The sequence below is a fragment of the Hirundo rustica genome, chromosome 5 (genome assembly GCF_015227805.2).
Source record: "Hirundo rustica isolate bHirRus1 chromosome 5, bHirRus1.pri.v3, whole genome shotgun sequence".
Lineage (NCBI taxonomy): Eukaryota > Metazoa > Chordata > Aves > Passeriformes > Hirundinidae > Hirundo > Hirundo rustica.
The window spans coordinates 7722832-7747627 of NC_053454.1; the positions used below are offsets into that span (position 1 = coordinate 7722832).

At 45.2% G+C, this 24796-nt stretch overlaps 1 long non-coding RNA gene across 1 annotated transcript; it reads left to right on the forward strand.

Annotated features, from left to right (window-relative positions):
• Positions 1-487: 487 nt before the first annotated feature.
• Positions 488-5970, forward strand: LOC120753009 (uncharacterized). The gene is made up of 4 exons (XR_005700925.2): positions 488-511; positions 2552-2677; positions 3183-3318; positions 3668-5970. It is a non-coding gene; the product is annotated as an uncharacterized LOC120753009 (long non-coding RNA).
• The last annotated feature ends 18826 nt before the right edge of the window (positions 5971-24796 follow it).

The window sequence follows — 24796 nt, forward strand, 5'->3', positions numbered from 1 at the left end:
AACTACCTTCTCTTTTGACACACTTTTTACTTAATGCAGTCAGCTTGTGATCCTTGCTTGTCGCTTCTCTCCCTTCATTGCCACCTTTGCTAAAGGAAACCATTTTCAGTGTTTTGGCACTGCTGCCTGCCTCTAAAAGGACAGTGTTGCTTAAACTGAAAAGTGTTTCATAACCACAATGATTTCCACAGCTAACAGTAAAGCAGGGAAAGTCTTGTTTCCAAATCAATGCCCTTGGGCACTGCTGGGATGCAGTATTGAGGGCCTGAAAGTGAGATGAGTGAGAATCAAAAATGGACCTGACCCCCTGATTTTTATTCCTTAAAAAAAAAAAAAAAAAAAAAAAAAAAAAAAAAAAAAATAGAGAGAGAGAGAGAGAGAGAGAGAGAGAGAGAGAGAGAGAGAGAGAGAAAATCAAACGTGAATAGAAACATCTGCCTTCATTCCGTGTTTGGATATTTAAATGAGGCTGCAGAAAACCTGGGCTGGGAAGTACTTTCCGTGGCCATAGGTAGGGGTTAAGGGCCCGGGGGTCCCTTCACGGCCGGGGGTCCCTTCACGGCCGGGGGTCCCTGCAGGCCCGGGGGTCCCTTCACGGCCGGGAGTTCCTGCAAAGCCGGGGTTCCCTCCAGGCCCGGGGGTCCCTGCACGGCCGGGGTTCCCTCCAGGCCCGGGGGTCCCTGCACGGCCGGGGTTCCCTCCAGGCCCGGGGGTCCCTGCACGGCCGGGGTTCCCTCCAGGCCCGGGGGTCCCTGCACGGCCGGGGTTCCCTCCAGGCCCGGGGGTCCCTGCACGGCCGGGGTTCCCTCCAGGCCCGGGGGTCCCTGCACGGCCGGGGTTCCCTCCAGGCCCGGGGGTCCCTGCACGGCCGGGGTTCCCTCCAGGCCCGGGGGTCCCTGCACGGCCGGGGTTCCCTCCAGGCCCGGGGGTCCCTGCACGGCCGGGGTTCCCTCCAGGCCCGGGGGTCCCTGCACGGCCGGGGTTCCCTCCAGGCCCGGGGGTCCCTGCACGGCCGGGGTTCCCTCCAGGCCCGGGGGTCCCTGCACGGCCGGGGTTCCCTCCAGGCCCGGGGGTCCCTGCACGGCCGGGGTTCCCTCCAGGCCCGGGGGTCCCTGCACGGCCGGGGTTCCCTCCAGGCCCGGGGGTCCCTGCACGGCCGGGGTTCCCTCCAGGCCCGGGGGTCCCTGCACGGCCGGGGTTCCCTCCAGGCCCGGGGGTCCCTGCACGCCGGGGTTCCCTCCAGGCCCGGGGTCCCTGTCGCTCCCGGCCGCCATCCCGGGTTCGCTCGGGCCGTGGATCAGCTCTGCCCGCCCGCCGCCGGCCCGGGAGCCGCTCCGCCCCCTGCTGGCAGCGCCCGGCCCTGCCCGCGGCCCCCGCCCGGGGCCCAGCGTCGTCCGCCGAGCCCGCAGCGCGGTTCTCCACCTTCCCTCACGCTCCTGAGGGCATTTCTTCTTTCTCTTCGGCGGCGTTTCGCTTTCAACGCGGCCCTCAATTGCCCTCTGCAAGGGCATCCCCTCCACAAAGACTTGCCGGGCTTCAGTTATCGACCTTACGCAGAATTTTTTGATCTCGTGGCCGTTTTGCGGCGAGTCAGCTTAATTAGTCCTAACAGTCAGTCTCATCTCTAGGCTGTGGTTGTCGTATTAGCGAGAATCCTGGGGACCGGATCACTTAGTCAGCTCTTCCTGATGTCATCCAAAGTCTTCACTTCATACATTCCAGATGAGGCTCGAAGCCTGCTGGCTTCTCTCTCTTCTGATCTATTTTTAATTAGCAGTTTGGGGCCTCTGCTGTTACAGCCACAGAAGGTGATCTCGGTGGCAGAGTCTCATTTGTCTGTGGATGTGAATGTTGATGCTGTAACATGTTGTCCGGGCAACGGTGAGCTGGAGAGCAAGGGGTGGGAGCCTACGGACAGCTCTTGGGAAGAGATGTGCTGGATGCTCCAGCACAAGATGCCAGGGTATCTTAACTAGGATGGCAGAATGCCTGCAGAAAGAGGACATGGAGCCAGTAATGGAAAACTTGTTACTTTTTGATGAATTAGCTCCAGATCATGCCAGAAGGATGGTTGTTTTCACTGTCCACAAGATCTGTGTAAAGCATTTAGGAGAACTGCAAGCTGTCAGAACAAGCCCTCCCAAAATGAACTGCTTCATGGCGTGGTGTTTCCCATTTTTCTAATTGCAGGGACAATTTAATACCCATGCCTTAGTAGCAGATTTCATCCTCCTTGATTATGATACAGTTGCAATGCATCAGGGCCACATCCTGCAAGGGACTGAGTATCTTTTGAAACATGCTGAGTGCCTTTGGCTCTACCCTTGTCATTAAGAGCAGACAAAAAGGCTCAGCACTTCCCACCGACATTTTAGCAAGGGCTGGGACAAAGTCATGGTGTCCTTTGGCACTATGTGGATCAGAAGGGCTCAGAAGAGGACTATGGGGACTGTTCAACCCAGCCAAAACCTGTGCAAAGTCTGTCACTTTTGCTTGCTGTCTTTACAAGACATTGTCATTATTTATTGATTGGGGGTTTTTTATGTTGCAGTAGCATCTTGGACAGGAACCCTTAGGCCAGGGGCCATACAAAATCGGAACAGAAAGACAATCCTTGCTCCAAAGGAGCTCACAGTGAGACAAGAGACAACAAATGGCTATTGCACACAATGGCAAGGTAAGGGAACAAGGGACCAATACTACTAAGTGGAGAAAAAAAAATAATTATTCCACAATCAGATATTGTTGCAAAAAAACCCCACAAAAATCATCTACTTTCTTGCCTGTTTTCCCTCCCTAGCTAGATTTTCTGCAAAGCCGGAAATGTGCCTGTTGCTTTTGATGTGCTGGTTTTGTTACACACCTTCCTCAGAAAGTTCCTGACCTAAAACACATGGAAAAAATGGAAGTGTTTTTGCTGGCTTCAGTGGACCTTGGATGAGCCAAAAGTCTTAAATGCAGAATACTTTAGTGGAAATGAGATGTTATGTTTGCAGCTGAACTTTTGTCAGCCTAAAACCTCATGCCTCAAAAGATTTATTTAGGGACTTCCTTGTTTACTAGTACTACTAGTTAAGTCGTTCCTCCTATTTTTCCCCTTTGAATGAATGTGTTCCTAAACCAACCCCTGCCACCTAATATTGGGATTGTTTTCTGCTTGAATCAAAATATTTTTGTCTCAGGTCCAGCTCGTGAAGATTCACATACCTTAGATAAAATGCAAATAATTTCATCTTAATAATGTCACCAATCTGGCAAATATTTCACATGACGAGTTTTGAAGAATCTTCTTCTCCAGCAACGGTACAGTCTGAGCAGGTATCTGGATACTTCTTTAGATGACATGGGTTTGTGCATCAGCAGTAGCAGAGGATACAGCAGTTATCTGGGGCCTGTACCTTGTTTCTGTTTATAGCCATAAGGGTAGAAGTGGAAGAATTTTAGAAATGGAAAAATTTTAGAAATGGAAAAATGTGTGGATCTTATGGGGGTTTTTTTGTTGTTTGGTTTGTTTTTTTGTTGTTGTGTTTTGTTTGGTTGGTTTTTGGTTTTGTTTTTGTTTTGTTTTTTCCCAAAAATCTGTCCTCACATATTTTGTTGTAGAACTACACTGTACTCTGAGATTACAAACAGAGCTTCACTGCACACTTCTCCTTCTTTGTTCTAGCCAACCCAAGAAGTCTGAAGGAAAGGTGACTTTAATTGAAAGAGCAGGTGCCCTGCTGGTAGCTACCTCTGCTTGCCTGTCCCCTCTGTTGCTCATTCAAGTCCATGCCCACCACAGCTAGAAATGCAGCTTTGATGGTGATAAGAAGTAGCAGTAATCCTGCTCACTGAGCACGCAGGGAGTGAGAACAGACCAGGAACCTGAGAGCAAAGCTGTCATTGTGCTATCAAAAGAAAAAAAAGGTGGCACAAACCCTACTCCTTTAGAGGAAAAGGCCCATCTTCAAATACCGCTTAGAAGGGGAATAACCTGTAAAAGAAAGGGACGAATCTAACAGGGTGTTGAGGGCAAGAAGATAAATAAGCAAAGTGAGAAAAATTAAACTCAGAGCAGTATAAACCTTTAGTAAGTGCTGCATTTCTGTGGAAGAAGAAAATATCTCTCTTCAGGTTAACTCAAGGAGTCATTCTGACAGCACTTTGGTACTGCCATGTCCAGCAGTTGATTGTAATCACTGAACATGAGATTTTAAATCACATGGGAGTTTTTATTTAATACTTTAGTAGCTCCAGCAAAAGGTCTGATTTACCTTGCTCACTGAGTCATTTTTAGAAAAACCATCTTTCCAGGCACTCAGCCTTCAATAAACTTTGCAAAGAAGAGTTAAAAATAATGCTAAACCTGGAAGACTATGACAGTTGGCAAGAGAGGCTGTTTAAGTAATTGACAGGAGTATCTGTCAATAGAACAGGATGGGAGATGGAAATTTGTAATCCAGAGAGAGGGACAACACCTTCCTGTACTTGGAGAAGTTATGCCCATTTCTTTTCAAAGTGAGGCACTGGCCACGACAATGAGAGGGCAGGAGGCACACATCTGTCCCACCAGGATTGTTTTTGTATTTCTAATACTGTGGATCAGACCCTCAGGTGGGGTCTGTGAAGAAAACTTGATTTAGGCATCCAGGGGTGCGTTAGTGGAACTCTGCTCCACTGGTGAGTGGAGTTCAAAGCACCATTCAAGCCATCTGTCAGCTGAGAGGGAAATTATGTCTCCATAGGTTGAAATGGGGACTTTGATGCACACCTGTAGATGTCTAAATGTGGCTTTCATTCTGTGAGCTGAATGTCAACAGTGGAAGTAAACTATCAGAGCTACATCAGCTGGCAGTAGCTATAAATCTGAGCCTATTATTTTCCTGACTTCCAGCATGTCTATGTCCTTATTTACATTAACCAAAGTTAGTTGACAACAGTTTGCTAATGAATTCACTACTGGCAGCAGGATAGAAATTAAGGTATTTTACAGATCCTCATAAAATAGATTGCTAACTGTTCATGAAATATTAAATTCAGGGGCTTATGCCTAGAATATTTAATGCAGTTAATGATGCATCTTTGACCTCCTTTGTGCTTCGGTGGTTTGGCCAAAGTATTCATACATCTGGAATTTGGCTTCTTCATAAAATGTTAAGTAAAAGCAAAGTTGTCATCACATACATGAGAGATTACAGAGCTTTGCTTTAGAAATTTCACCTTCACTGTGTCTGTACTTTTGAGTAAAATGACACATTTTAAGTACCTCTTTGAATGTAACAGAGCATTTGCTGGTCTCAAGGAATGTAATACTTTACTTGCTTCAAGTTGAGGGAAGAATTTTCCTCTGGCTCTGTAGTGCAATGCACTCCTTAAATGAGCTCGGTTTGCCTGCAAAAACCTCCTGCAGAGCTGTGCAATGGCATGGCAAGTAATAGCTTAAACCTGCCTAGAGCAGCATCTTTTAAGAAAAAAAATTCCAGCCAGTGTCACATTTAGTCAGCACTGGAGATGCTGTCAGTGCTCTAGCTGAGACTGCCAAATTTTAGCCTTGAAAATGGTAAGTCAGCCTTGCTCTTGTGTCCTGTTCTTCCCACTTCTTGGGGCAAACAGCTGGATTCACGCACAACCTGCTTGTTCCAGGACATGCTAAGAAACGGTGAACTGCAGCCAATGCTTGCTCTGAGGAAGAGGAGCTCTGGCAGGGAAAAATATGCTAAAAATGTGCCAAGACCTGCCACTTGAAGAAGATACTCCAGAGTTTGAAGAAATAAGAAAAGCTTGCAATTATTTCTAGTAACTGTTTTTCTCTCTTCCTACAACAACACAGACTGTTTTAAGTAATCTCCTGAGGTAATGATCTGCTTTTCCAAAAGGGTTTTTATAGTCCTTTTCCTGTCTTCTCTGGAGCATGGCTATATGAATTGAAAGTTTATTTACCTGGGCTTCGACACAATTTGTTTTAGAATTCATCTCTGTATCCTTGAATGGATTTTCCTCCTTCCCTGATTCATTATACGGTATGGGTTTGAGTTCCTTATGCAAGATTTGCTAATAGCTATTTTCTCTTTCAATCTCCTTTTTATCAGAGATTTTGCTCAATGACTCAGGATTTGTATCAGGTATGAGAGTTCATTTCAGTTCTTGGAGGAATTTGGGGGGAATTGAGTTTGGCATTTTGTAGGTTAGTTGCTTAGCTACCTAATGTGGTCTAGGAACATATCTTTTTTCCCCCCCCTCTATATTTAGCATGTCCACAATCGTCTGAACTTTCTTCTGTGTCTCTTTTCATCTTATACATTACCAAGCTTTTATAAAGTTTTGCTGGCTAGTTCTGTGAGAGACTGAGAGCACATTTTGTAAGTGTTGTGTTCTTCCAGTTTTTGGTCTTTGTTAATGCACTACAACAGGTCTTCAGCAGTCACCCCTTCTGAATGGACTTCTATGATCTTGTGGTATCATTGTGTGGTTAAATTTCCTTAAGGAGCTGTCAGAATTTCTATTTATACTGGCCAGTTTAGACTTGGTAGGTCATTTCAAATCTGACCCAAGTACAAACATCTCCATTTACTCTACCTACACATAAACACAGAGCAAGTTTTAACAGTGTCTGAAATCGCTGACCTTCTGTATTTGTCAGTTAATTCTATTTTGTTTTAGGAAGAAACTATAACCATTCAAAAGGCACAAACTTGTGAACACATTCACCCATCACAGCATCCTGGGCTCACCGTGTAACCTCTCACCAAATTAGGAGCTAATCAACAGGGATGGTGCCTTTGAAAGTTACCAGATCAAAAATACCTGGGCTACCTTCAGCCTGCACGTTCTCCAGTCCTGGCCCTAAGGCTCATTCACACAGACAAAGTTTTGGCTCCAACACAGCAGCCCCTCACTGGAGAGGACGAGCAGTGAATTGACTTTGTTGCCTCAAAAGAACTGAGGCATTCCAGGCTTCCCCATCCATCCCAGGGTTGGCTGTGGGACAGAAATGTCTCATTCATCCCACTGGCCTTTCCTAGAGCCACCCACTCAGGGGTCCCTCCTTCCCTAGCCAAATCTGCTGGACATTGCTGCTCCCTCTGGCTTTTCCTTTCCACTGCTGGCTGCTCCTACTTGTCATCATTTATATGTAAGTATCTGAAGGGAGGATGCCAAGAGGGTGGAGCCCTTCTAGGAGCAATAGCACAAGAGGCAGTGGGCAGAAACTGATTCACATGAATATGAGGAAGAACTTCTTTATTGGTCTGAGCACTGGGACAGGCTGTGCAGAGAGGGTATGGGGTCTCCCTCACTGGAAATATTCAAGAACCATCTGGACACAACCCTGTGCCATGTGCCCTGGGATGACCTTGCCTGAGCAGGGTGGTTGGACCAGATGATCCATCTGTGCTCCCTTCCAACTTTTCCCATTCTGTGATTCTCGAATTCTGTGATATAGTGATTTTAACTCCACCTTATGCCACATGGGACCATGTCCCCTCTGCCACGCTTGCCTGTGCTGGCAGCTCCAGCAGTGCTCTTTCCAACCTTTCTCTTCCAAGATGTCCCTTTGGTTTCAGGCAGCCCAGCTCTCTGAAAGGCCAGCAGAAGAAAACTCATTTTTCTTGTCCCAAAAAAGAAATATAGTAGAAGTCCAGTCAGTCAAAAAGACTGTTTCTTGCCTCATGCTTTCAGCCTGATGAGTTTTCAGAGCAAAGATGTGACAGCCAATATGGACACTGCAGATTCTCAAAAATCAAAAGGGAAGGGGCAGGAATTGATCCAAACTGATGAGCTTAACAATTGTTAGTGACAAAAAAATACCACAACCTCACATCTGCAGCTGGCCAGCCTCATTCCCTCCACTAGGTCTAGCTCTCAGCTGGATTTATTCTGACCAGATTTGTGTCTGTCTTCATTCTGGCTGCAAATCTGGATGCATGAATGATGGCTACGCTGGGAAAATCGGAATGGGAGGAAGAACACTGTGCTGTGTCCTGAGGCTGTGCCCAATGTTAGATCTCACTCAGAGGCAGTTTCTGGTATTAGCTCATGAATAAAAAAATGCCATGCACAGTCAACTGCCAGCAACTGAGAACTATGGGGACAAGACAAACCAGTTTTAATGCAGAAAAGATTCCTCTCATATAATTCCTAGCTGATCCTTAGCATGAAATGTTTCTGTTTCCCAGGTTCACATGCACAGAACAGTTCTATAGCAGCTGAGGTTCTGACACTCAGACTTTCATTATACAAAGGAAAAAAGAAGAGATAAAATATCTGGCCTTCATAGCTGTGAATAAAACCTTCCAAGCATGAAAAGAAAGTAAAGTTTTGCCTGTGCATGGAAGTTGATTGCTTTAATCACTTTAAAAGGCAGAATGGAAGACATTAGCCTGGTATAAAGCTATTTTATACCAGTGTAGCTAATCCCATATGGCAGGGAAACATATGGGCACAGCTCTCCTACACTTCTATCCTAACAGAGGACCAAGCATACTAGAGGAGGCATTTTGGCCCATGTTGGCAATCAGAAGCAACCTAATTTAGCACAAGTGATGCAGCTTCTGCACCTGATGCAGGAATGCCACAGCCACTCAGCCCTTGGTTCATACAGAGCCTCTTCTTGCACAGAAATTATATCAATCCAAAACCCAGATGTAACATTGCTCTGAGCAAGGCTTCTGTGCTTATATCAGAATGGATCAGCTCCAGAAATGTCTGACCGTATCACAGCATTGGTTTTTCTTTTTAATAACAGAAACCTGCATGCAGACATACCTCAGGTTGCAGACAAGTCATCTTGCTGGCAGAGCTCACTGTGCTTGGGAACTGTTCTGACCTTTCAGCAAAAGAAGGATCATTATGTCTGTAGAAACTGAGTTTCCCCTATAAAGAATGGCTGTGAGAGCAGCAAGAACATTTTTGCAACAGAGCACAAGTCCAAATCTGCAGCTTCCCTGAAATGTCTGAGACAAGTGGGTGCAGTCATCCTCTTTCTGGGGGGCATGGACCCTAATGAATGTATCATCCCCTTGATGAACTCTTTCTGAGGAGTGTAACTGTGAGGGGCTTCTCCCAATGCTTTTTTCTGGTTTTCCTGTGACCCTCAAAAGTACTTTGCCTGCTTTTCAAACACCTGGGGAAAAAAAGCTTCAAATGGTTTCTGCAGCTTCTGTGAGCTCCCTGGGGCCTGCAGAAGAAAGTCATTCTGGTCTCTTCCTCCCTTGTCCTCCAGCTCAGCTCTGCAGCTCTCTGTGGCAGATGGCAGAGCCTGATTTGTCCCAGGTAACTGCTCCATGCCAGCACCTGGAACTGTGCCTGAAGACTTTGGGCCTCAGGACTCTGCCCTTGGTCCTGTGCTTCCTTTGCATAGTCATCTTCTCAAACAGTCTCAGGCTACAAGAACAGCTCGTGTCAGTGCTCTAGCAGCCAACCGTGGATGTTGGCTACAGTATAGATTGTCCATACTGTTACCAGTACAGTTCAATAAAGAGGTGTCATTACAAAACCCAGGTTTATTTCCAAATTTCTTTCCTGAGATTTTAGGTTCTGAATTTGCCTCAGTCTGCCTCCAGTGCAACACCAATATTTTTAAGAGAGCTGGAAGGCAGAAGTACATTTGTGAGGACTTTCAAAAAGTTCCTTACCACATCCAAACTGGGGATGTTAGTTTTACAATGGACCTTTTCATGTCAAATATCTCTATCATACCTTGCTCCTGTAAAGTGTTTCCTCTTGTAGCACCCTGCAAGGGGTTTCAAAGAGAGAAAATCTCTGGGTTGCCTGGCAGAAAATTCTCACTATCTTTTCATTGTCTGAAAGGGAAATCCCAAAATCTGTGCTTAGATATTTAGTGGTGTTTCCCTTCCCTCTTTATGCCTGTGGGTTGTGTCTGTGATTACTTGCACATAATATAGCTTGTTTTAGCATATGTCAGTCTCTGGAGACCAAATTTTTCTGCATTATTGAAGTAGTATTTTCTGGAGCCACACTGCCGTCAAGATGTGAAAGGGATTCTTTTACCCAATGCTGTGAGATGTCTCTGGCTTTGTTTCTGGCAGGTACGAGTCTAAAGATAGTTGTGAAAAGTCACTTCTTGAGGATAAGAGTAATTTATATTCCTGAAAAACATCCAGTGGGCTTCTCAGTTCCCAGAACACAGGCAAAGGCAGTCAGGGGAGTGAAAGACAAGAAAGCAAGGGAAAATTGCTTTCCTCAGAGAATTTTTCTTGACCATTTGCTAACTGAATGCAAAGAGACTGGTGTTTTCCAGCTCTTAACAGATTCACCACAAGCTTCTTCTGCTTTTCCCTGCTGTGCTGCAAGGCAGAGTCTGCAGGCTTTGCTGTGAGGTGCACTGTTGGCACATTGCTCAGGAAAAACACCTCCTCATACTCAGGCACATTTCCCAGGTGCCACACTTCACCTGCTACAGCAGACAGGCCTTTCCCAATTACTGATCCCAACCTGGGCCAGCCAGGAATGGCCTCTCCTCTCCCAGTCCCTCCACCTGCAAAAGCTCATACATTCAGGACTGAAACCAATCAGCTTTCCCAGCCCTGTGCCTGTGGCAAACCCTAAGGAAGAGCACGGGGCTGGGTATGACAGCAGCAAGCTGAACAGACAGCTTCTTGCTTCTTTCTAGCACTCTCCATCCCTGAAAATCTTCAAGGCCAGGTTGGATGGAACCCTGAACAACCTGATCTAGTGGGTGTCATCCCTGTCCATGGCAGAAGTGTTGGAACTAGATGATCTGTAAGGTCCTTTCCAACCCCCACCATTCTATGATTCCCTGACTACCCCCTCAAGCCCAGGGCATTCAGCAGCACAGCTGGGGACATGGTCAGTCCTTGCTTTCTCAGGGCTTGTTAAACCTGTAGAGTGTGTTTGCTCAGCAGCAGGCGAGAAGCACAGAAGCAAATGCTGACAAAAGCAGGCCAAATGGACCAATTTCTATAGGAAATGCCAAAAGACTGGAGTGTATGAAGCACAGGTCATGAACTTTGGTGGGGAGGGGCAGCAATACCTTGCCAGGTGTAGGATTTGGAGAGGTTTCACACTCAGAGAGGACAGTGGAAATATGCAGAGCAGCTTCCAAAGAAGAATTAGACGTAAGCTTAGTGTGTACAATATGGAAGAGAGCTTGGAGCACAGCACTAGGGCAGCTGGAGGATCAGCCTGTCCAGGGAAAATTGAGCTGCTGAGAGGGCTTGAGGTGTCCAGAGCCTGGCAGTGCCTTGGAGAAAGGCCTGGTAGCTTGGCAGCCACACTGTTCTGCTCTGAGTTCCAGAACGAGTGAGAGGTTTAGTCAGAGCTGGTATTTGCTCTGTGGTGCTGCTCCTATAGCATTAAAAAATGCTTTCCTGATTCATTTGGCTGATTTATTGTTTTTCCTCTCTTTTCCTTCTCAGCCCTGTAGTAGTGGCTAGGCTTTGTTCTCACGTCTAGAACTGTATGCTAGGCAGGAGGCCTGTCAGGTGGGATGTGAGCCCAAAGCAGGGATAGCCACTCTCCAGTTTGTTCTAGGTATAGAGACTTTTCTCCCTGGGATCCTTGGAATGTCTCTCTGTGACTGCTTTTAAATTAATCCAGGTGTTATGCTGTACCATGAATAATGCCATTAAACACAAGGAAGGAAACCCTCACAGATCCACATATTTGTCTTTGAACAGGCGAGGACTCCAAAGAGATGGAAATGGAAGTGATGTGCTGCTTGCAGACAGTGGGAAGCATTAGAAACACCGGGATTACTTTGCAAATCCTTTTTCAAAGCAGAAGCAGTAGGACATGGTCACATCAGACACGTATCATTTTTCTGTTTCACAAATGCTTTTAAACACTTAATCATAGCCTGTGGCATGTTCACAAGAGGATGTGCATTGGAGCAAATCCTTGGTCCATATGCTCTGGAGCAATCCCCAGTTCCTCCTCAGTTACAGCCAAAAATGGCATGAGTTTTGGGAAAATCATCTGTCTTGTTATCATTAGGAGGATGGATGTGTTCCCTGCCATATATTATAACCAATTCTTTTCATGTTTAAATGAGACCGTTACTCCCAAATGCAACATCTTCCTTTAATAATATCAGATTTTCAGAGCTTCTAATCTCTGAAACAAAGTACTGTCTGGGTGCAGTCTGTCCTTATCTGCAGCACAAAATTTGTCTTCTATTTCTCCTGCTTGGTAAGTCACATTTTTTCATATGCTGCCACAGATGCTCTTCATGGCCAGACATGATTCTTCTAATTTTCATCTTCAGCCAAGCACTGCTTTCATGAGAATTTTGGCTCTTATTTGGTATGGGGACTTAGCAAGGAGCAGCACATGCCTGCCACTGGCTCATGCCCCTTCTTTTGGAGCTTTAATTTTACCTCTGTGCACCTTTTTTTTTTTTTTTTTTTTTTTTTAGCATAATTTAGTAAAAGAGCCTGGCATGTCTGCAATGTGCTTGAGTATCTGGGAGCACAAACAGAATTTCTTCCACACAAGTGCTCCCACCAGAATCCAGCCCTGCTGCCCAAGACAGAGGGAAGAATCAAGGGGTCAGAGGAAAAGAGTGATTTCTTTCTCAGTAAGAGTTACATCACTGAACAAGAAACTTTCAAGTGCAGCAAGCTACTAAGCACACTTGAACTATGCCGGAGAGTGAGCTGCAAAGGGCAGGAGGAAAAGCCAGTCTCTGGGGATGGGGCAACGCAGGTCTGACATCCTCGCCTGACTTGTTAACACAAGGCTAGAGGAACACTGCAGCCGATTGCCTGGGGAGGCTGCCTCCTCCACAGCACAGGATATTTGGAGCAAAAGCCATCTATTAGGAGCAGTTGAAGGTATTGCCGTACAGAACCCGTGCACAGGTATGACTGCAGGGTCATCCAAGGGCTTTCTTCTATTGTCTTGTCACCCTCTAGCTCTTTCCCACAGAGGGCACTTACAAAATATTTGCCCTCTATAGGGGCAGGTAGCCAGTATTTGAGTCCCGTACTTACTCAAAACATTATTGATGTCCTCTTGGTTATCAACCGTGGCTCTTCTAACCAGAGTTTTACGTTGTGTTTTGTAATGCACACACCGCTTTACCTCTGCCAACAGAGGAAGAAGCTGACTCGGAGCCAAGACAAATGAAATGTTCTCTGCTCATTGCCCAAGCTGAGTAAAGCACTGAAGGTAAACAAATGTATGCCTAAAACTGCTTGGATTTACTGTTTTTATATCCCAGGATAGCTTGGTTCAGTGAAGGATTCTTAGGAGCATTTTTAATCTTGGCAACCTTAAAGGGAGAAGGATCATGGTGCCTAACGCCCTTCCCAGGGGAAGGGAAATCTTAGAAGCTGTCCGTGATCCCAGATATTCAAACAGCACTACAGCTGTTTCAGCCAACAGTGGCCTCTGGGAAGCTGAGGTCCAATCTCTGCCTGCTGGGCCTAGGTGCAGGTAAAACTACCTTTACCCACTTTATATGCTGCAGCTGTTTTACAGGCAGGTAGTGGAGAGCAAAGCCTGCATTTGGGGAAAAGCTCTTGATGGTTCCAAGTCATTTTGCATGTTTGGTAGCACATAAAGTTGTTTATGTCTTTGTGATGTTGCACAGCACTCAAGCAGGAAAGTGCTTAAAATTATAAAACTTCTTGTGAAGAAATTCATAACCTTCCTGTGGTCATCAGAGTATGGCTCTCAACAGAGGCTTCCCCTAAGGAGAAACCTGCAAGCCAAGGTGATCTTACTGCTGTCTAGAAGGAGGAGATCCTATTGACTGAGGCAAGAACTGAGATCTCCTCGGTGTGCAGACTTGTTTGGTAGGATATTGTGTGTTGACCCTCATTGGATGCAAAGTTCCCACCAAAGACACTTCATTACTCCCCCCCTCAACTGGATGGGGGAGAGTAATCCTAGAACAAAGTTCATGGGTCAAGATAGGACAGGATGGCTCACTCACCCCTGGATGTCATGGGAAAACCAGACTCAACTTGGAAAGAATTATATTATCAATTAGATCAGAGTATCATAATAAGAAGTAAAAACTACATCTTAAGACCCTTTCCTCCCATCCCACCCTTCTTGCTGGGTTTAACTACACTCCCGATTTTCCCTGTCTCTTCCATCCAGCTTGGAGGTGGCTGGCGTTGGCTCTGTCAGACATGGGAGAAGCTTCTGGCAGCTTCTCACAGAAGCCACCCCTCTAGCCTCCCCAATATCAATAACTTGCTCCTAAACCTACTCCACCAGCCAAACGGGGGAAGCAGAACTCAGTCCTGGCAGCGCATGTGAGCACTGAGAGGGTTTGGTGCACTGTGATGGGCACTGGTGGGAGCCAGACTTTAATGCAGAGACACGTGATGCTGTGTGAAGCTGAAATAACCGCAGTGGGACAGTGGAACCTAAAGTGCCCTTCCAGGATCAGTCACCACCACAGCTTTATCCAGGTAGGAGGGGCAACGTTGTCCTGTGCGCAGCGTGGAACAGGGCAGGCGAGGAAACGCAAGGGGGAGCACAGAACAGTGTTTAATAATGAACATCTGGTTCTCAAAGCACAGACTGAGAGGCTGATTTATCGACACGGAGACAATAGACTATTGTGCTGTGTCACAGGGACCATTCCACTGGCTCTATTCATTCCTACAGATATATGAACTGCCCATCTCTTATAAATGATCTCCTCCTGTCTTAGGTTGTTGCCTTCTCACTTCTTTTCTCTCCTGCTCTTCCTGGAGGGTATTTTTGAGCTGTAATATATAAATATTTGACATCAGTGCATTTTTTTTCCTTGGCTGTGGTCAATGGCAGCATGTAAGGGTGTTGTCTAAGGGTGATTTTGCTACTTGTAGCAAAACCAGATCCTCTCACTATGGTTTGTACTGTCCTGTCATATTCTGGCATGTAATGTGACCAGGCAATCAGTGGTAATTACTACTGACTGAGGACTAAGATATCAAGTGCTCTGCTGCAAGCTGCAGACCTGCTCTTCCCAGGTTCTTTATGAATGGTGCCACCAAATATTAGTGAGGCTTTGAAAATCCCTCAGGAAAATTGAATCTGCATTGTTATTATGTAAATAGGAAAACAAAGGCACAGTCAAGTCCCAACACAAATTATGAACTGTGATTCTGGGACACCCCCATTCTTGGCTTCCCAGTGTTGATGCCAAGAGCCCCATTTTCTGGTATTGTCAGACCTTTATTTCCTACCAATGTAGAGTGGAAGAGAATTGCTTTTGAGAATAGAAGGAAGCATTTGCTATCTCTGTTCTATTTCTATTTCCTTTGGCCCAAATAATGCTGTGAAGTACAAAACTGGAAGAGGGGAATGTATGTTTTAAAAGCAGGCAAAACTTAGCATTCAACTAAGGAAATGTCAGCACTAATAGTGTTTGTGCAGTCTTAATTCAGGCCCCTCCATGCAGATGCATTTGAAGACAGTTTATGTTTCCTCTAGTCCCCCTTGTTTCCTCTAGTCCCCCATCTTGTTTAATACCCAGAAAGGACGATGCTTAATTAGTGAACAGTTAGTCAATAATCTCTTCTATCCTTATTGTTGTGAAAGGGTCTGATGTGTTATTTAAAGCCCATCTTTAAATGCTGCTCTGAATACAGCATTACTCACTTTCTCCTGGGCCTGTCTCTGGAACATTTTGGTGTTTGGGTATTTCAAAAACACAAGCACTTGTTGTCACAGCCTGCAAGTTCATTAGTGAGATCAAACCCCTTGTACCAAGGAGGGAACCAAGACACAGACTGAGGTTGGAAACCATTTTTAAATTGGAATGTTCCAAAGTGGAAAAACATTGAGATGTTGTCGTATAACAAGAGAAGGGTAACAGAGCTGGAGGAGGGTCTGGAGCACAAGTCAGATGAGGAGCACCTGAGGAAGTTTGGGGGTGTTTTACCTGGAGAAAAGGAGGCTCAGGGAAAACCTTATCACTCTCTGTAACTACCTAAAAGGAGGTTGTAGCCAAGTTGGGGTCAGCCTATTCTCCCAGGCAACAAATAATAGGACAAGAGGAAAGAGCCTTAATCTGCACCAAGAGTGGTTAAGATGGGATATTAGGAAAAATTTCTTCACTCAAATAGTGGTCAAGCCTTGGAACAGACTGCATAAGGAGGTAGTATAATCACCAACCCTAGAAGTGTTCAAAATAAGTGTAGATGTGGTGTTTAGGGACATGGTTTAATGGTGGACTTGGCAATGCTAGGTTAGTGGTTGGATTTGATGATATCAGGGGGCTTTTCCAACCTTAGCTATTCTATGATGTTTCCTTTGATGATGTAGTCAATCACTGTTTCCTTTGTTTTTAGCTGCTTGATCCAAGCTTATGGCAGAATGACTTCAGTTTAGGATTGCCACTGTTCAGGTCTTTCCCTGCTAAAAGCCATGTTGGCCTCCCTGCTGTTGCCGGTGTATGAGCTGGGGAGATGCTGTGCTGGAGCTCTGAGCCTTGGCACTCAGCAGTGATAGGTAGATCAGACTAGTTAAACATGGAGTAAACCCAGCAGATCTGCTCTGGCAGGTCCAGCCAGACAGAGCAGGAGGATGTCTAAACCCTGCTGGCTGAACTGCCAAGGCAGGCTGTGAGCCAGTAGCCTGGGCTCAGACACAAGGACTGTGGTGGGCAGGAGACTGGACTCACGGGGCCAGAACCCACTCCAGAGGCTGATCTTTCAGAGCAGTGCAGGCAAAGCTAATATTGCCTTGGCCTCGAGTTTTCAGGATTAAAGGCAGCATTGGTGCTGCTGGAGCCAAGAGGAAGCGTCAGTCTTCAGAAAGTGACACCCAAAAACTACAGGCCAATCTTAGAAATAATCTGCAAGCAATTTGTCCACGGTCATATAGGAAATCTGTGGCAGGCTGGAAATATGATGCAGACATCCATCTCCCAGCCCAGTGTTTTAATAACAAAGCTGTACTTCCCAGATACTCACCTACTTTGTTACTTTTTCCTCTCTCTGAAACATTCTTTGTACGTGTCTATTTTTTTTCTTGCAACAGTTTTACAAGGGTGGATCTCTGTTACAGACCATTTCTTTCCCGCTGAATACTAAGGGTATTCTAATGAATTTAGTTTGTAGAGCCCTGTGGAAATATTTTTGACAATTAACATTCAAGCACGCCAAATACATTTGCTAGCCTGCAGGAAGGTAAAGCAGTGAGACTTTAATTCACCAGTGAGATGCAATGTAGAGGGACCTGCAGCTAAAAGGTAGTAGCACTCTAGGAACCACAGTCGAGGGGGAAAAATGCTATAGTGTGTTGCATACAAAAATATGAGTGAGTTGGGGTAAACAGAAATGCTGTTCTGTGAAATGATGCTTAGGGAATAGCTAGTCAAACCTTTCTGCTTTGTAGAATTAATACTTCCAGGCAGGCACCTTTGAAACATTTTTAGTCTTTTAAGTCTTCTTGTTAGTGTTCTTCTATGCAAATTTAGACACGACTTAAGCAGCTAATTTCAACTGGTACTGAATTTTTTGCAGAAGCTCTGGATACCTGGTGGCTCAGGGGGTGAGGTCAGTGAAAGGATCAGTCCAATACATTGTCCAGAAGATGGTAAGGCCAGAGCATCGTGGTTGTTCCTAACCCAGTTAATCAAAGCTTGATATATATCAAAGAAGATAACACTTCCCTCCACACTTCAATAACCAAAGTAAGAAATGCAATTAGCTGAAAAGGTTACTGAGAGAGGCCCTGTTTAGATATTTGTTACTGTGTTTCTTTACCTGCATGCCACGGAGATAGTTTAAGAGCAAAGTCATCCTCTCCACAGGGTGCAGAGCTCTATTGGCTATTTTAAGACATAGAGGCAGCAGGAGAGGAAGGACTACTGATGATTTGAGAAATGATAATCACTGTGCAAGGGCAAGATGCACAAGTGCCAGTGACTCAGAAAATTGTGTGCCAGCCGGAGGGAGGACTGTGGGGTGAAGGGATGGTGAGGAGCAACCTCTGCACAGCCCAGGCTCGGGAATCTGCTGTTCCTTTCAGGTACAAGCATGCTGTTGTGACTCAGTTCAAAGCCACATCAGCCAATTGTGAGATATTTCTGAGCAGTGAATAGTGAACAACTTATTCCTTCCAAAGCCTGCATTTTCCTCTTTGAAATCACATTGCAGAGATTTTTGTGGTGTCAGAGTTACGATTTAAGGACAGGTTCTATCTTTGTGGCAGGGGATAAGAGGGGTCATTTCTGGAGAGCTGTTTGTATAAGCTGCAGCAATCAATTAATGATTAGATGGGGGAGAGCAAGATAAAAAGCCAAATAGTTAAACCTGTGGATATATTTTGGACCCCAGATTCTTTCTGGATTAACATTGGTTACGAGCATCTGAAGTAGCAGGAGACAAATCTGGTGGAATAACTACATGTGAGGAGTCTCCAAAACCACAGAGGGAACATAGCCAGGACATCTGAGGTTTGGTATGATGCCATGAGATGGAGAACATGAGGTCAAGAGGACCTAGGTGTCATCCCCTGATGAAGTGAAGGTAGATGTCTGTGTTATACAAAACATGGAAACCTTTGCAGAAAATGTTAGAGAAAATATTCAGGAATTCAGATGAATAACTGCAGAGATGTTTGGGAAGTGCAGCAATGCTTACAATAATTCATGAAAAGGCTATTGCTAAAATATAGAGGCAGAGACAAAGATGATGAGAAACAAACCCACAGGCTGAAAAATGTTTTCTAGCACTATGAAACACATGGTGTCCTTACAGCAGCAGAGCGTGGACCATTTCATTACTGCCAAAAAAAGTCAATTGCCTAATTGTCCTGTGCAATTCCTCATCCCAGTGGGGGCCTTGCCCTAGGTTCTTCACATCTCCCAAGTCCTGTCATTATTAGCAGTATGTGTGGCTTCTGGATCTCAGGATGAATTTGAAAGCTTGTGAGACCCCATGGCTTCTTCATCAGTCTTTCAGCCAGACAGGGACCAAATGGCCTTGGTATGAGCCTGTATCATTTCACACAGCAAAACACAACACTAAAACATGAAGGCCTTTCAAAAAGAATACTTGGGGGTTTTATTGACATGTTGTCCACAGGGAATTGGGAGAGAGAGATTTGGAAGAAATGTTAGAGAAGTGTTAAGAAGCTGTCAGTGTAATGCTGTCATGTGTTAATTAATGCAGGGGAGAAGATGATTATACTGAAATTATACAAATAACCTTATCTCAGGTTAGCAGCAGTTGACTGGAGTTTAAATAATTCACCAGAATTAATTAAACCTTGCATCCAAATGCCTCAGAAATTATCGTGGTGCAAATCATCCCAGAACAATAGCAAACCTCACCATTATTTGGTCTGAGTTGGTTTACTCCACTGACTTCAAAATACCTTATCAAACCAGTCAAACAATAGGAAACAATAATCAAAGGACTTATTTCAACCACTGAACAATTCCAGCAGCAGCTCATAAGAAGAGAGGATATTGTTATCAATTTTCCCAGCACAATATCTCAGAGTTAGCTCACGTTATCAGACCAAAAGCCATTACAAAGAAAGGATATCACAACCTGAGGGGCTGCCTCTCTGCTCCTGGAGAGATGCTCAGAAACAGGCCAAATTTACCACTTTATTCTGAGGCAAATTTAGCCACCATCTCCCCATCCATAGTAGGCCTGTGAATATTTCCCCATGTGGTTATAGAAGCCAGGAAAATCAACATTATCCACTCCAAGAGCGGGTAAGTGGACTTAGCTTGAGGTGAGGCTGCTCTCAGATCACCAAGAGAACATAAGTCACTAAGTTTTTGGAGACATCTGGGCTTCAGTGAGCTTTGGAGATCCCTTAGCTTCATGGTGACATAAAAGGTTCTCCAAATTTGGTGGGATTGCTCAGGGTGGAGAGCTGTATGTGTGGGAATGTGAATAGTCCAGGAAAGGAGCACTTCTTCCACCCTGCTTCCCCACTTAAACCCCAGGAAGATATGTGAGCAGAAAATTCTTCATCTTACAAGTTAATCTGAAAAGCCTCCTGTAGCTGTAAAAGTAATTCCAAACTGCAGATGTTCACAGCTTGTAAATCTTATGACTGCATGCAAACCCAAGCAAAAGCACAGGAAACACATGCACCCATCATCAGTGAACAAATTAAATTAACAACGAGTTTGTTACCAGAGTCCTTGTGTGGCAAATTTGTCAAACACTCACCCAGCAGAGGCAGAGGTGCCTTTTGAAGTGGCCCTGTGAGCCACCAGCCAAGCTCGTCAGCTCAAATAAGCAAAGCCTTCAATCCTCTGCCCGCCACATCACAAGCATGCCCTTCTCAGCTCATCTGATTGCTCTTGCTGGACTTTTTGACATAAGCTGCCTCTCTCCAGCTACATTTCCTTCAGCAGTGCCTAGGGACTCTCCCGTGACAACTGATGATAAGGTGAATTTGTTCTACACGAATTACAGTTGCTGTTTCTCCCTTCCCTGGGGAGAGCAGTGATTATTTCCCTCTCAGGAGCTGTGCTGGGTTTCTGGCATTTGCACTGTCTGGCATGTCACTAGGAGATGGTGCAAACCCACATAACTTCCAGTGCATCTCTTGGCTGCTGGACTCCCAGGCACTGATCCCCAGTCCTGTGGGTGTGGTCCTCAGGATATCGCAGGATAAGAACAGACATCAGTCAGCTAATGCCTCTTAAAATATTTTGTTATTGTTACTCTGCGAACAGTGTATTAAAGACAATTTGTGTCAAGGGGGAAAGTCAGGATCACAATGACTTATTTTTTGATACGGGGCATATCCATGGCTGCCATCTGGCTGAGTTCCCTCTGAAGGTGCTTTAGTTTCCCTCTCCTGTTGAACAATGCTTGTGCTGGGCAGCATTTAACATCATGGTTTACTCCTTGTAAAGGATTGTTTGCAAGCTGAGAACCTTTCCTCCACCTGCAATGGGGTTCCCCAGGCAGCCCCACTGCAAGTCACCCTGTTGGAGGCTACCTGGGGGAACCAGGCCCCTTTGCAGTGCTACAGGCATCTACAATGCAACAGGGGACACTGTAAGGCCATGAACTGGCACCTCCTACCACCCACACCTCTGAGCTGCCTTTAGTCATACTATGGCCAGCTCTCCAGTGTACTCAGAACTGGAATCACAGCCCCAGGGTCTGCCTTACAGGCAGTCAGGAGAGCAGCAGGGCAGCTGCCACCACACCACTGCATTTCAGAGAGGCACAGAGAGCAGCCAGGTCTCAATCATCCCATGTGTGCATGTCAAAGTCAACACAGGAAGGCAGCCCTAAGAGAAAAACAACCTTCCTCTTCACCATTCACCTTTGTCACCTCTTCTCTGAGTGATCAAATTCCCAGCTTTGCTCTGGAAACCTTCCAAAACTCCTCTAATCTCTGCAAGTTTTCTGTCTGCCTTTTCCTATCTTTGTAGTGGTTGGCCATTTTCTCATCCAGTTATTTAAAAATTATCCTAATATGCAAGGGGCACCTACAGAAACAACAGCAATAAAAAAGATGCTTTATGCATAAAGAAATGACTACCATAACCTGGTTGGAGGACAACGCAAAATTTTAATTGCTATGTGAGTGGCACACAGAGAAAAACATGGTTTCATGTGTGCTCAAGGAACCAACACATTTCTGATATAATTACAGAATTAGGCATAAACTGCAGCAGTCAGTAGTGTCAGGAGATTTAGAAAAAGGAAATGTGATGTCTAGATGGCTACAGTTCAGAATAATGCACCAGAAACAGATTATTAAAAAAAACCAAAAGCGCATATGTACCCAAAAATGGAATAGAGAAAGGAGCAGACAAAGCCACAAGATCATCTGAAATTGAACCAGGTAGGAAAACTGATGAAATCAAATCCCTCTGAAAATGCTTTTGTTTTGGTGCATGCAACTTATCAGGAGGACAAGATTTGTGCAGCAGCCACTGCCCAGCCTGATGCAGGATGCCCAGGAGCATTTCTAACCTCCTAAAATACAGCAGAGCAGAAGCCCTCACCCCTACACAATGGGTATGATGCAAGTCTGAGTGCAAGCCTTCGTCTGGCCTGTCATTTCTGTATCCATAAGGTGAGCAGTGCCTCTTGGTTTGCCTACACTGTGGACTGCTGTAATTCCTTTCATCAGATGCCAGCCCTTGGCATATCTCATTTTGGTTTGGGGGCTTTTTTTTTTTGGTAGCTGAAAAACTGGAAGGAAATTGGATTTTGTGTTTGCTCTGAGAGCTCTCCAAATGCTCATGTAAATGAAAAATCCTTGTCCTCTACACTCTGATGTCAAATAAAATTTGTTATTTTTAAATTTATGGTAGGACAAAGGAATAAAGCAACAGTACATCTTGTTCCAGATGATACTGGTTAGAAAGAGATCCTATAATGCCAATAGTATTTCTTGTGCCCTACAAGGCCTGCTATTCTGCTGCAGTGTGAGGGGCTGTGGGGCTGAATGATGTGGGGAGTCCTGGATGGAGCTTGAATACCCGAGTTTCATTCACAGCTGTCCTAAGCTAGACAAAGGGCAAAAACGAGGTCTGTTTTCAGTTTTGGTCTTTCTCCTGACCCAGGCTTGGTAGTGGGGTCAAGCATCTCTCCTTGACAGGAAAATGCTGCGGTGAGTTTTGCCAGCAGTCAGTGGTGAGCAGCAGTGGTAGTTTTCCACATCCATGACGTTCAAGCCTGTCTCGGTAGGATGCAGCATCTGTAAATGAAAGAGGATTACATCGAAAACACTTCTTTGCTGTTGACTCATTTTTATCTCTTTCACAAAATACTTCACTTTCCATACTGCCTCCATTAATTTATACAGACACAATTATTTAGCAGGAAATACTGACTTTTCAAACTAGGGGGAGAGGGAAAAGAGGGTCTCTGGGCTCAGAATTTCCAGCAATTTTTCACCTGTCTGCTCAAGCACTGTAGGGAGCTGTACAAAGTCCTCACTAGCTTGGCTGTGGGCAGACTCTTTGGACCAGGCTTTACTGAAGTTTCTCCTACAAGTGACAGACATCCAGAGGATGTCACTGTGGACAGCAGAGGTATGTTTAGCAAAGGTTAAGTTCCCATCTCTGCCTCTGGATGTTTGTTTCCTTTCTCAGGAGGGAGGATGAAATAAGCTTACATCAGTTTCTCTTCAGCAAACATAGAAGAAGCCCTGTGAATGTAGAGTGCAAATATCCCTCTTTACATGACTCCTGCTACCAGGGAAAAAAAAAAAATAAAATAAAATAAAATAAAATTAAAAAAAAAAAAAAAAAAAAAAAAAAAAAAAAAAAAAAAAGCAGAACTCATGATGTCTTGTCAGGTTCCATTTCCATAATATTGTTTGACCTTTCACTTCAAGTACCCCTTTCAGATTTTTAGGACCATGTGAGGTACTTGGAAATTGTTAAGTATTGTAACCACTGGAAGTCTTTTTGTTGACTTAAGAGGAACAGAGGAACGCTGGTGAACCACCTGTGATCCTGAACCTGTGGGACAGCTCTTCTGTCAAGCATCACAGGCTCTTATTGAGCTCTTATCGAAAGGATTCTTAAGTCTTCAGGAGCAACCGGCAGGTGAACAAGCAGCTTTCTGACCTTGCAGACATTTGAGTGGCTCTATGTCACTGAGAAGCTCTGGGCAATGGCTTTGTTTCAGTGCTGTGGTGTGTTACCAGGCAGGAGGAGGCACAGGATGGATGCATCCTCTGATATAGTTCAGTCTGTTGACAGGTGGAGGAGTTCCTGCTTTCCAAAATGCAAGGAAGAACACACAAAGCCTTGATCATATCTCCAGCTTTCTTTGATCCATCTGAAAAGAGCCTGAAAGTTGTCTTCTCTGGGATTTACTTCCAACAACCATTAATGGCACTTTGGATTCAGTTTTCCTTGGTTTCCCTTCCTCAGACCTTTCCAATGTGCTGCCCCACACATCTTGCACTTTCTATAGTTTTAGGCAGGGACATGCCTTGGAGGGAGATGTTTTAAGAACAGCTTCCCCGTTTTTTTATCCGTAGCAATAAATCCTGTTCACAGGATAATGTGGTGCCCACTAAGTGCAGCCCATTCTGGAACAGCAGTTTACTGCAGCCTACAAATAAAATTGATTACTTCAGCTATTTTAAGGTATTTCCAGTCACAGTTATTCCTCAACAACATGGATGGATATTTTTCCAAATTAGGACACAGCTGGTTTATATTATAGTTGCACTCATAGCATCTGAGGAGTCAGATGAGTCATCCCAAGGACCTTTCAGATGTGGGGTGGGAAATCTATTCATGTATTATCAGAAGCTGATTCAATATCCAACAGTCTGTTACACAGAGAAGATAAGCAATGGATCTGGTGAGAAAAGCTCTGCTTCTGATGCCCTTTCTCTCTTTCCAAAGAGAGAGAGGAAAAAGAGAGAGAGCCAAGCTTGACTGTTCACAGAGGGGATATTTGGTGTATTGCAGGAAGGAACATAGCACAAAGTTAAATCAAACTTCCAGTAAAACCAACAAAAGGCTTTTAGATCATGTCTGTGGGGGTTGGAAGGGTTAGTGTGGGTGCTGGCAGAGCCAGGTGCTGTTGGGATGTCTGTGTCACACCCTGCAGGGACCTGCCTGGTTTTGGGCACCAGGAGCCTGCTGGGCAGGAGGAGGTGTGAGGCCACCGTGACCAGCACTGGACAGCCTCCAGGAAAGAGGGAGATGCAATGGCCACAAATGAGCACAGGAAACCTGGCTGGTGTCTTTGTTCCTCAGCTGAAGGTCATCAGAGGATGTCACTATCATGGTTATTCATGCACCTAACCTAAAATAAGAAATTCCCTGTGGCTGCCTTATTCTTCACTTAGGGAGGGGATTTTTGCAAGCCTGGGCCTGTCACTGACTGCAGAATCTTGGGGGAAGAGCTGTGGAGAGCTTGTT